The sequence below is a fragment of the Balaenoptera borealis genome (genome assembly GCF_965194805.1).
Source record: "Balaenoptera borealis genome assembly, contig: HAP1_SCAFFOLD_395, whole genome shotgun sequence".
NCBI classification, from domain to species: Eukaryota; Metazoa; Chordata; class Mammalia; order Artiodactyla; family Balaenopteridae; genus Balaenoptera; species Balaenoptera borealis.
Window position 1 is genome coordinate 317,905 of NW_028123798.1, and position 13,168 is coordinate 331,072.

Below are 13,168 nucleotides of genomic sequence, written 5' to 3' on the forward strand. Positions count from 1 at the left end.
CAAACTTTAGGTAGAAGTAATTATGTTACATTACTCTCAATAATCTCAGTTAGAACAAACACTAATTCACAATTATTCCTGCCTTGAGGAAGGGAATCCACCTGCAGATTTTTTTATTTTCATCTAAGAAATAATCACAAATTAGTGTAACTAAAACCTATCACCCATCTGAATTAGCATCAACTGCCAAAACTGCTAGATATTTCTGAGCCTCAAAATAGGACATTGTAAGCCATAGGAGTATTTACTTAAAATTTTGGTTTGGCGACATCTGTTGACTGTGGCAGTGTTGTTTACCAAAGTTAACTGATCATCGAGAATTTCAGCAAGAATCATTTTCTCATAGAAAACTATCAAGAGTTAATGCACTATACTTCACACTAGAGTTAAATAAACTAGAAAACAATCACATTGATGAAGTCAATGAATATGTAATTTACATAAGAATATAAAAATATATAACAACAAAATATCACTTATTACCTTATTTTCTGTTATTAAATATAAAAACATATTATGCAACTTCCAGGTATTCTTGCATGTGGTAAGCCATTTCTTTCTTAAAAGGGCATTATTGCATAATGAAACACATAGGTAAATGCATTTTTAGATTTTTATTTTGCATTTAGGAAAACACTTAAGTTCAAATTTACCAATAGTGTATATAATCGCATTGGGACTATATACACTACAGAACACACTGGGAAATTCTGGATTTTATGATAATAATGTGTTATTTTGGATTGTTTCGTATTATCAAAAAAAATAGAAAGAAATTAAGAGTCCAATATAAAGAGCAAGATAGCAATCCTCTTGTCTGTTATCCTTCAAAATGTTAACCGGTTGAAATTTGAATAAAATCTATGATGAAAGTAATTTTAAGAGGAACGTACAGCAGAATTGCTATCCTTATAAAAATCGTTACTGATTTTCAAATATATAGTTTTGAATTCTAACAATTTTAAAAGTACTTATTTTGGAATATAGAGAACAGCAAACCTGGATCTTAAGACAAGAAGTCTAGCTTTGCTCTCCCCAATTCATGCAGACTAGCTTTTCCAAAATTGAGAATTTTGTAAAATATTTTTACTACCCAGTCTTTCTAAAAATATATAACCTTTCAAAGTTCCAGAATTGAGACTGTATTAAATGTCAATTTTATTTTATGAAGTGCCAACTTTTTATTGTAGACTAGTAGTGATATTTTGTAACTATACAATGTAGGAACATGTCTTTTTTTTAATGTCAGAAATTTTATTTTGCAATTTATTCTTATTACCTGCATTAGAATACAGAAGAGAAAGGTGTTGTGTCCTTTACAGTTTAATCATCATAAGAATCCAAGTTCTGAAATTTTGGAAGTTCTCATTAAATATTTAATAATTGAAAAGTTGATAAATGAATGAACAAGGTGATTTAGCATATTTCTCTCCTGCAGGAATCCTTTATGCCAATAATTCCTGAGTCGCATTTCCCCTTTATGATCAGTTCCCTGTTACAGTGTCCCTCCCTTGCATGGGTGTGTGTGTGTGCACTCAGATGCATGTACACACGGTAATGTTGCAGGTAACATCTTGGGGTTTTTAAAAAAATATTTTTTTAAGATTTTTTTTTTGATGTGGACCATTTTTAACGTGTTTTATTGAATTTGTTACAATATTGCTACTGTTTTATATTTTGGTTTTTTGGCTGTGAGCAATGTGAGATCTTAGCTCCCCGACTAGGGATTGAATCCACACTCCCTGCATTGGAAGGTGAAGTCTTAACCTCTGGAATGCTAGGAAAGTCCCCATGGTGGGCTTTATAGGCCCGAGAATAGAATTTCCCAACCCATTAGACTTCAATGGACCTCAGGGCTATAACGAAAGTTTTGGTAAACAAAGAAAAAGAAATTGAACTGAAAAAGGGCCGGAACTCATCATGCAGCCTGTACGCTCTCCCTAGCTAGCCTTCTTGAAGATTTAATTGACAAAATAGACATTGTCTCTATGCTGATCTTTCTCCTGGAACTTTTTTTAGTACCACTTTTCTAGATGAAAGAGTAAAGCTTTAAAGGTAGACTTACCAATGGCTCTCTGAGGGATCTCCTTTGTGTTTACATGATTTAGTATATGCACCCCTTACTGTTCGAATACATTCTTAAAGTACAACTCTTTTTATGTCTGCAAAGATCTTTTACCTTCTCGTCCTTAAGATAACTATCTTTTCTTCTTGGACAAAACGAACAAAGAAACCCTTGGCTACAAAATGCTAAGTAGGGATTAAACCACCATCTGACTCTGAATTCTTGAGTTCTTCCTGTCCATGTACCCACAAATATTCACCTTTGTTTAAATATAATTAATATATAATTCTTTTTTAAAGTCATGTGGGAAATAGTAAATGAAAGTTAAGTAATAGAATTAATTGAAGCAGCAGAGGTTAATCACAAAGTATGTGTGTATTTATCCTTGAAGCCATTCATCCTGAACCTGTATACACATATTTGGACGCTAATGTAAGCGTTAACACACATCATACTATATTTTGCATTTTCAGTTAACATTCAACGTTGTTTCCTGATTGATCCCAGTCTTTGTAATAATGATTATAATTTTATAAAGACAGAAAGTATCTAACTGATCAACAGTGACAGAATATTAACAGAAAACGGGCCCATTCTTATTCATCCCAATATTTCATGATTTTAAATGACACATACCCACTCAGTAGTGCTTACATATTTGCAAATACTGATCTACTGAAGCAGGTTTGCTTCGTTTCTTCTTACTTGATACTGAATATTGCTTTCAGCACTTCTCAAAACCCTTCATCATCTACACCTTCATATTGTATATTTAATAAAAAGACAATTGCTGAAGGACTTAATTATTGTCTCAATTGCATGCTAACACATTCTTTATAGACTATTTTCCCAGTATGAGTTTTTTGATATGAATAGCAAGTGAAAGATTTTCCACATTGTCTTTAGAATTGGCATCTCCTCAGTGTGAGCACTTTCTTGTTCACTCAGGAATAAGGAATCACTGAAGAATGTCCTTCCTTCATTACACTGAGACTATTTTTTCAGTGTGAACCCTCTCATATCCAATGACTCCATGACTAATGGAACTCTAGCATTCATTTCATCGGATTTCTTCTACAGCAGTGATTAGATGGTGTACCCCAAGAGGGCTCTCCTCGTAGTCAACCTTGGGCTGTCTTCTCTACTGTGTCAAGAATGCATCGCACTCTGAGTTCTCTGTGTATTCTGAGTCTGGAGCTCCAATTGAAGGCTCTTCCACCATGATTCCAGGGTCAGGGTTTCTCTCCACATGACATTCCTGGTGGTTTAAAAGGGATAATTTCTGGCTGAAGGCTCCATATCTTTGATTACAGACACAGGGTTTCTACTCTGTATGAATTCTCTGGTGTTTATAAAAGTGGGAGCTCTGTGTAAAGGCTGCACCACATGGATTCCAGACATAAGGAGTCTCTCCTGTCAGTTTTCTAGAGCATATAAGCGTGAGAGCTGCGTTTAAAGGCTTTTCCACGTTCATCGCATTTGTAGGGTTTCTCATCAGTGTGAATTCTCCCCGATGACTAAGGTCATGGCGTTGACTAAATGCTTTCTCACATAAATGATATTCACTCTTGTTTCTCTCCTGTGTGAATGTGTTCATGACATCGAAGGGTTGGATGGTCACTGAAAGCTCTTCCACAGTCATTCCAAACATAGGGCTTCTCGCCCCTGTGAGTTTATTGGTGTGAATAAAAGTCAGGTCTCTGGCTGCATTACCTTTATAAGGTTCATCTTCTCCAGTGTGAGCTGTTGGTGTATAAATACGAGGCTTCAGCTGAATTATTTTCCACGTTCAGGATATTTGCAAGAGTCACTCCAGGGTGCACTCTCTCATGTTGTCTAAGGTTGGAGGGTGACTAAAAATCTTCCACATTCTGAGATCTGCATGATTTTTCTCTAGTATAATTAGCTTATGTTAATTCAGTGATGAATAACGGCTGAAGTCTCTCCCATTTGGGCTGAAAGTATAACACATGTGGAGTTAAGGTTGTTGTATGTGAAATGTCCTCATATTCATTGCATTCAGTGGGCTCTTCTCTAGCATGAAATCCCTGCTATTGACAAGGAAAAGGAGGCTGTTAAAAATTCCTCACATAATATTCATTCAGTCATTTCTCTACATGTGAATTCTAGGCGGCTCCCTCAGTGATGGTCTTCATTGAAAATCTCCCAATGTTAGTTACATTCACAGGTACTGTTACTTTGCTGATTTCACACAGATTTTGTATCTGGTAAACCCTCACTGGTCATAGCTTTCTGAATAAGTTTTAGGTCTTCTTTATGTTTTAAACACTATATCCATGAGCTATGTTTAATCAATTACCTTTTCATTGAAGCCCAGGTTAGAGTTTGACATGTAATGTCAAATGACATGGGTCCTCAGATTGTTCCATCCTCCATTACATTGATAGAAAATCTCCTGGCCACATGTCCAAAGTCATGGAAGGCAGAGCTAGGGTTGAGGCTCTGATGTTGCTGATTCCCACATGAGGAGGAACCAAGGTGACTGAAGGTAAGGGCATCTGGGGTGGCGGGGGGCGCAACAAGGAAGGTGGGGTGCTAAAGGCCTGGAATGGGTGTTGGAAAACAAATGTTGGTGCCTTTCACCAAGAATTATTAAATGAGAATTTTGCGAGAGGTGTCCTTGCTGTGGAGACAAGACTCTTCAGGAGACCATGGTAAGGGTTACCTGGGAATAAGTGTTAATCCTAGGAACTGAATATTAATAAAATAATAACTCTGAATAGTAAGTCGAAACAAAGTATAACACCCCATAATTTGCATTGTTTTCTGCAAAATGGGGATATTATATCCTCCTTACACGCCGAGTAGGCAATGCAGCCTTGTTTTTGACCATGGGAAGAAAAAGCGTTCCTTCTGTCTGTGCATGGCTGTGGGTTAGGTGGGAGGGTTCACACCCAGTTGAGTGGTTAGGGATTCATGCCTGGTGTATCTAACAATACTTTGAAAGGCTGGGTTCTCAAGGCTGCTTTCTCTTTCCTCAGATTTACCTGATTGATTTTCGGATTGCCCCTGCATAAGGAAGCAGAGGAGGACAGGTGGTGGCAGAGTTCCTGATAATGAAACAACAGGTGAGAAAAAAACTTACTTTGATTCCTAAATTGATCCATGTTTTGCCAAATGGTCCGGTTTCTACTTTGGGTCCGGATCCTCTAAGTGCACCCAGGAAATATTAACGCCAGTTATGTTCACCACCCTGTTAGGGATATGGCAGGTCAGGGACCAATGTAGAAATACTCTCTTTCGCAACATTTACTTTCACTTGTTCCAGCCTCCATTAAGGCTGTGAACTCACAGAAGAAGGGAGAGGTTTTTTCCTTCTCTTTTTTTAAAGGTCCTCCCTTGGGCTCAGTGGCCTCCTTCATCATGTTACTGGCTGCAGTGGACTTAGGAATGCTGTGAACACAGGGGATAGAGAATGACTCAGAGCAGAAATCTCTAGGCCAGTGGGGAGCAGGCGTTTCATCAGGTAAGTCCTGTGTCATAGGTGCTGGTGTGAGTGGGGGTTTGGTGAGAGATAGCAATAAAGAATCATTTATTTTTCCTAATTTTAAAAAGATTAACTTTTTACAGACTACTCATAAACATTTTGATAGCTTCAAAAAGATAATCGTAAGTTTCTTAACAAAGTTGTTCACATAACCCTTTTCCTTTGTATTCTTAACCTTCATTCAATTTAGAAAGTTGAATGAACGGTCTGCAGATTCTTATTCTCTTAATTTTGACTGTGTATGGAGGAGAAGGGGCATAGTACACAGAACAAAATGTAGAGCACTGGACAGCAAACCACAGTCTGGAGAGCTCCAAGACCTCACTCCGCCACAGTGATATCAATAAAACAACCAGGATCTGCCTGAATGAGTTGGGGTTCTAGCCCAGGGAACCCCAGAAGTGGCAACAATGGGCTTTCTGATCCCCCCATTGGCAGCCCTGATAAGTGTTCCTATTAGACCCAGGGATGTGTGTGTGTGTGTGCTTGTGTGTGTGCGTGTGTGCGTGTCTTTCTTCTTCCTGGCACCCCTTAACTTGCCGAGTGTGCGTCAGTGTTTCATGAAAACCATGACCATGTGGTGCTAAAGTTATAAGACTCTCTCAGTCTTGTATCTTCCTGTGTTGGATACATAAAATTTCTCTAATAGGTCCAGATGCAAATGTTCAGTTGTCTCCTTGGCTCCTACCTGCAATGGCATGGGGATGTCTTTTCCTTGGGAACGCACCTCTAGGCTCATGGAGAGAAGAGCTGCACAGGTGTAGGGTGGACAGAGATAATTGGAGCAACCAAGTGAATTGCTAAGGTCTCCTGATAAGGAGGTAAGAGGCTGGGCACTAAGGGAACCCAGGTTTGCAGAGTCAGGGTTCCGACTGCAGAATTCTCCACATTAGCGTGAGGAGCGCGTCTCCTTCGCGACAGCCTCCTGCCCAAATCTTCCCAGCCTTGTTGTCTGCTGGGGTCGCGTCGTGCCGTGCTGAGCCGAACCGACATTTAGCTCCGAGGCGGACGCCCCGAGAGGAGCTCGAGCGTTTGGGCGGTCGGAGCTGATCCCTCGTCGCCCAGCGATCAGAATCCATCCCGCTGACGTTTGAGCTCGTTGTCGGGAGCCACCTGGCGGCCGCTTTTATATTGTCCCTTCCCTCCTGAGCTTCGGCGATCTTCGCGAGGGATGTGACTCGCCCGCTAGGCGCGGGGCAGAGTTCCGGGAGGCCGGCGACGCTGGCGGCGACCATCCCGGTGCTGCGGAGTGGTGAGCGCGTCCTGCTCTCACCGGAGATTGAATGTGGAGAAAACTGTGTTGTGCGGCTGGCGCTGAGCACCCTCGAAGGGTTGTGCGGAGGTCTGTGCCGGTCGACCAGCACTCCCTGGTGTCGCTTGGCCTGCGGAGACCTCACGTTCTGCTACGTGTGACCAGGAGAGCATGTCCGTGCCCGACGTCGTCCTCCGTGTGTCACGATCCGTTGTGCGTCCTCACCGGCTTGGGGACCCGGGTCCATTCCGGTGCAGTCGAGGCGGTGGGGCTGCTCACCGGGGGGCACTTCAGTTTCTCCGCGTTCCACTCGAGGCTATCACGGGTCGGATCTTGCCCCGAAGCAGGAGCACGGGATCCGTGTCAACAGACTGGATCCACCCGGCAGATTGAACCGGCGTCTACGCTGGGACCTCCCGCCCCCACTCCTTGGTCGCCTCGTCAGCGTGGCGCTTGCGTTTGTGCAGGTCTCCTCACGGCGGACTGTCGTGGGCAAGCGGGAAGGGTGCTCGTGGAGGCCCAGCAGTCCCTCCTAGGCTTCGGTGGTCGTAGGTCGTAGTCGTTTCTCTTTGGGAAACAGGGACCGCCCGGGGCATACAGTGATGGTCGGGAGGAGACACGAGCCTGGCCGCGCTCCTGTGTGGGCGCGGTTGTCGGTAGGTTTTCTGAAGAAGCACTGCAGGCAGTGAACGGCCTACAGACGCGGGGGCGGATGGGCGGATCCCCCAGGGCAAGAAATGGGACCGATGGTGGCCTGAGTCCAGGACAGGTGTCAGGGGCGTGGCGGTGCGCCTCTTCGCCGGTGTCCGATCTGGGTCCTTCCTGTTGAGGTTCACACCAGTTGCACGTCACTTGGCGTCTGCAGCGCAAGGTCGACCAGATGGCCGGATTTTGGTATTGGGGCAAAAAGGGAATTTAATGAATTAACGTTTTCTTTGTTGTGAGATTCACTACAATGTGAACATTAGTGAAATGAGAAATCCTAAGGTTTATAGTAAATCGACATTACTGTAATAATTACTATCGTTTGCAGTTTTTTTCACAAAATGTTGATTTATGAAATTTAAAATATATTTAGTACAATTTTTTGTGATACAAATCTGCTAATGAGAAAAATGGAATTCTTTTGCAAGGGGGTTGCCATTTAGCTTATTACAGATTCCTATCATCAAAATTTCAGTTGTTAATCCTGACTTATAAGGCGATTTTGCATAGTTTACATGTTTCATATTTGAAAATTCTTTTCACACAGATATGTACTACCAAATACTGCAGTTCATGAGCGTATGATTTTAATTGAGCATATTCATTGCTTGGAAGGAACTTATAAAATTCTGTTAGATTCTTCTATTGATATTTGCCTTTTAATATGTCATTATATTGTACATTAGTCATTTCCAATTCTGTTTGCAGTTAATTTTGAAAACATTGATTCAAGTTTATCTATCCACAGAGTATCTGATTGATTGAAGATGATGAAGGAGGGTTTTGGGATGCAGAATTTTCTAAATCCACCTGGAAGTCCGCGAACCTCTCCCTCCAGCCACAAGGCCCTGCCCCACATCCTGCAGCAACGAATCTGGAAAACCAGATTCCAACCTCTGCAACAATAGGCCCCAAGGGTCAGGACTTGGTCAGTGACTCACAGCTGCGTCATTTTCAGTCTTTTCCATGTAGAACCAAATGCAGGGAAAGCCAAATATGTTCCCGTAAGTAATCAGTTAGGGCGCCCCTCTTCCTAACAGCTTGTTTCCAGCCTCCCACATCACAAGCTCTGAGCAGGACATGCTTTCCTTTTTTTGCCACCAGAAAGTGTCCCCACTCTTATGTGTGCCCTGAGTCTCAGCCTGATGTCAGAGGTGGTGGCTGACTCCCGTGCTCTACAGATAAGTTGTGAGTAAATAGTGTCTGTTCTCATTTGCGGGGGTGTCGTTTTTCATATCTACAGAGCTTAGTATGGCAGGAAGCAAATAAAACTCATGATAATGTTTCCATTGTTATTTTAAAAATCACATTTATTAATCACCATTTTTTAACTTGAGACATAATTCAAATACCATAAAATTCACCCTTTGAAAAGTGTAGAATTTAGTACTTTATAATCTATTCACAAAATTGTGCAACCATCAGCACTAATACCAGAACATTTCATCACCTCAAAAAGAAACCCAATCCCCATTAGTCTCTTCTATTCCACCTATGCTCAGGCAGTGGCCACCGCAAATCTGCTTTCTGTCTCTACGGATATGCCTATTCTCAGTATTTCATGTGACTGGAATCATACAATATGTGCTCTTTATATCTGGCTTCTTATACTGAATATCACGCATATGAGGCTCATGTTTTAGAATGTATAAGTAATGTACTCCTTCGTTTGGACTAAGAATTTTTCCTTTTAAGCCATAAGATTTTACATACATTCACATGCCACCAGGGTTTTTTTGTTTTTTGGGTTTTTTTGTAAAAAATATATTTTCAAATTTAACCATTTAAAGTCTACAGTTGACTAATATCAAGTACCGCTTCCCTGCCTGACCCCAACTTACCCCACTCACCTGGAGCTGCCAGTAGGCCCAGAGGACACAAGCCCAGCCATGCTGCCCTTCCTTGGAACCCCAACGTCATCCAAACTGACCATGACCCCACTATTAGCGCCCTTCATTGTAGCAAAAAGAACTCCAGACACTGAGAGACTCTAGTGAAGAGGGCAGCTGTCCCCAGGCAAGTTGTTGTGCTTGGGACAAGGAAGCAGTGCCCTGGGACCTGCAGTCACCCAGGGGCCCCATGAGGTACAGTGCTGGTATCCTGAGGGCGTATTCTGCTGAGGTCCCTGCCAGGCCCCTATGGAGGAGAACCAGTGAACACTTGGGGACATCTCTTGTCATTCTTTTCTTCCTTCCTTCGTTTCTTTCTCTTTTTCCCTTTCCACCCGGAAGAGGTAAAGCTTGACAAGAAAAAATAAATGACTTTCTAGACCATCCATATTTCAGGGCTGCCTCATGGACCTGTCCTTGTTTTCTCAACAAAAACCCTCTGAGGAACTAAGATGTGCTACGTGTTCCATGCACACTCACCTGTGTGCCTGCCCCGCACAGTCCTCCATCTTCCCTTCTCTCTTCCAACACTTCACTCCCTTGTGGGGGCTTATTCAAGGGCAAAGATTGCTGTGAGTTCCAGCATGATGTCTGCCTCACCCCCTTCATGACTGTCTTGTTGACTCAGTAGCCTGTGTTCTCGCTGCACGGGAACCCTCGTCTGTCCTCTGCTCAGGGACACTGCTCATCTTTGGCAACACCCACCTGTATTCCTCACTGTTCAGGCCCTGGGAAATCGGCTGTCCTGACCTGGGACAGCTTTAAACATAAGAAATTGCTACCTTCCACTGCTGGGGTCAGAAGGCTGGGTGTGTGCTCCAAGGCTCTCGGAGGTGTTTTGCATCCTCCCAGAATCTCCCCTCACCTCCGTAAGAAACTCTACTACCAAGACACCTCAAACCAACGCTCTCCATTAGGTGCTGAGCTGTCAATATTTCCAGCCCAGAAAGACCACAGCCTGTGCTTTGCAACAGGGAAATCCCTCCCCTCTACCTCCAGTCCATCCAAGTCGCCCCCCGTTCCTCAGCTCGCACAGCCCACAGACGGCTTCTGAGTCTGTTCAGCAGGCGAGGTCCCATAGGTGTCAGGTCCTGAGTCTCTTCCAGCCACCAGGTTACACCCAACCCTACATGATGAGTCCACAGTCCTCTGGGAGTGCAGGGGCCCCTCCCATGTGCCTCTTCTGACACTGTTGCTGGATCTCCTTCCTCCTTAAATCAGGGCAAGGAACTTTTTTTCTCTGGGCCTGTGAGTGGGGAAGGGTAGGAGGGGACAAGTAGCCTAGAGAGTCCAGTCCATTCTGCATCCTGTGGGCCCATGACCCCGGTGGGTGGAAGCAGAGGGAGTAATGAGACAGAGAGGCTCTTGGCCTGCTTAGTGGCTCGGGATTTAGGGTACATTCAAGTGCAGGCTGAACCTACTGGAGAATGTTGGTCAACAAACAGTTTCTGCATGTGTAGGAGCTGAACGAGTTCACCAAGCTCTCTCAAAACTAACATCCATTTATAAACACTCTTCTGGCAACAGGGGAAGGGCAGATGATGTTCCAGGAAACTCCTCCCTAAACTCCGGGAACATTCTGACAGGGTCTTTGAATATGCAACAAATGTCTGCTTTGGTTAAGAAGACATTGGATGATTTTAAGGTACATTTTGGAAATGTAGAAAACTACAGTACTTCAAAATCAAAATCCTATTTTATGATTTAGAATCTATGTACTTAGATGACTGATAAATTGTTTAATGAAGGCATTGGTAAAAATAAAAGCTAAGAGTTAAACAGTTTTAACATTACTTTCTATTTTCATAATTTTTACATTATAGTCTAAAACTGTGACATGCTTAACTATTTGTCCATCTATCTCTCCTTCTCCCTCTCTCCGTAGTTTTAAGATGTTTGTCACTATTTGGTAGGTGCTAATTCTTCTGCAACACGCACACTTCATTGTGTAGGAGAAGTGGTAACATTTGTTCACTGGAGTGTAAGTGAGGAGGTGATGCACGGGCGGGCTGGGCCACTGCAATGTGATGAGAGAAGGGTAGGCATTGTCCAGGGGGGCTGGGCCCTGGCCCCTAGGCTGCGGTTTTTATCCAGACATCTGGGGTGCCCTGATTCACTCTTGACCCAGTAAACAGGGGGCCTAGAAAAGCTCTGTGAACAGTCCTAGCCAGGAGCCCTTCACGTACTTCTCTCCATTTACATCGTGGGCATGGAGTTTTCTCAAAGATTTTCAAGTTCTCAGTTCTTCTGATTTCTATAATCTTCGCTTTTCTTCTTGCCAAGGATGTCACTAACTAAATCAGCCTATGTATGATTAATATGAACATATATTATTGATATATTAGTAAATATTATTATTTTAAAACAATAGTGTATGATATTTAACATTTTATTTACATTATATGTACATATATTTATGTAGTATTCTGGTATTATAATAAATGAAATTAATAAATATAAATAAGCTATTAATATGAATATATATTACACTTGCGAGTCAGGATTTGACTCCTGGGTACTCAACTCTGCCACTGAGCCACACTGTTTGCCTGAAAAAATGAAGACTTCAGGGCAAAGTGAAATGTGAGGGGGAGGCTGGCAGAGAAGACCCAACCTGCAATCACAGTGAAGAATGAAGTGTGTCCTCAAGACCAGCTTGAAGCGCACACCCTTAGTGAGGGGAGTAGATGCAAACACCGTCGCCCGCCCCGTGTGCCCCGTCTGGAGTGGGGGTCGGGAAGGAAGCGTCCTCCATGCATATCTTCTCAGGCTCCTCTCACCGGACCCCCTCTCCTCCCCAGTCTCTGCTGTGACACTTGTGTTTTGCCACATGGAGGTGAATTTACCGCCCTCCCACTGTTCTCCTCCCTCCTGTCTCTCTTTTCTTTCCCTTCTTTGAGGCTCTCAGGCCTGCTATCAGCCAGGCTGGGGTCCACAGCCAGTCATAAGCACCTTCCCTGCAACCAGCGTGCTGTCCTTGCCCCATCTTCCTCCTTTCAGAGCTGCGATAACTGGGTACCTGCTGTCACTGGAGACTTTCCCTGCTGTTAGTCTACCCCCGCCAGGTGCTCGGATGTGCAGGACAACTAAAGACCCCTCTGACTTTCCCCGGGTGTGCATGCTAGCACCGATTGGAGGTTGCTAAGGCTTGCCACCTAAGCACAGGCTGTGCGTTGGTTTAAGATATGGCCCTAATATACAATAAGAAAAAAACTCCCCTGATATGATTGTTATGACTAAATATATTCAGAACTACATTGAGCCTAGTCTCATACACTCAATTAATTACAGCTTTAGAGCTTTCTAACTTCTACTCAGATTTGCAAAGATTGGTCACTGGGAAATTTATTAGCTGTCATTGTTTTCCAGATGGCAGAGTAAACAGGGACTAAAGGTAGAAACACCTGCAAAATACCTAATATGGTCAAAATTGTCCGACTACATTTACAATGCTATTGTTTAACCATCCAGACAAATGAGAAATGCCAGAGAAAAGTCAAATATAGATGTGTTTTCGTTCAGCCAAAAAGATGACAGTGAGAGGTGAGGTGAGGAAGCTGGCCCAGTGTTGGTGGTGGGACCAGGAAGTTGAGACCTTATGCAGGCAGCTGTGGCGGCAGCTCTACCACGTCCTCCACGGGGCTGGTCTCTCAGCCCCCTAGACGGGCACCTTTTCTTGGTAAACTCAGTGTCATGATATCAGCCATTCATCAGGCACTTCTTTGGCTTCACACTTGAGCAGGACCCTT

General features: G+C 43.2%; 1 long non-coding RNA gene across 1 annotated transcript; it reads left to right on the top strand.

The window, feature by feature from the left end:
* Nucleotides 1-5,163: 5,163 nt before the first annotated feature.
* LOC309621401 lies at nucleotides 5,164-11,087 on the top strand. Its single transcript, XR_014239990.1, has 3 exons — nucleotides 5,164-5,552; nucleotides 6,223-6,394; nucleotides 8,279-11,087. It is a non-coding gene; the product is annotated as an uncharacterized lncRNA (long non-coding RNA).
* The last annotated feature ends 2,081 nt before the right edge of the window (nucleotides 11,088-13,168 follow it).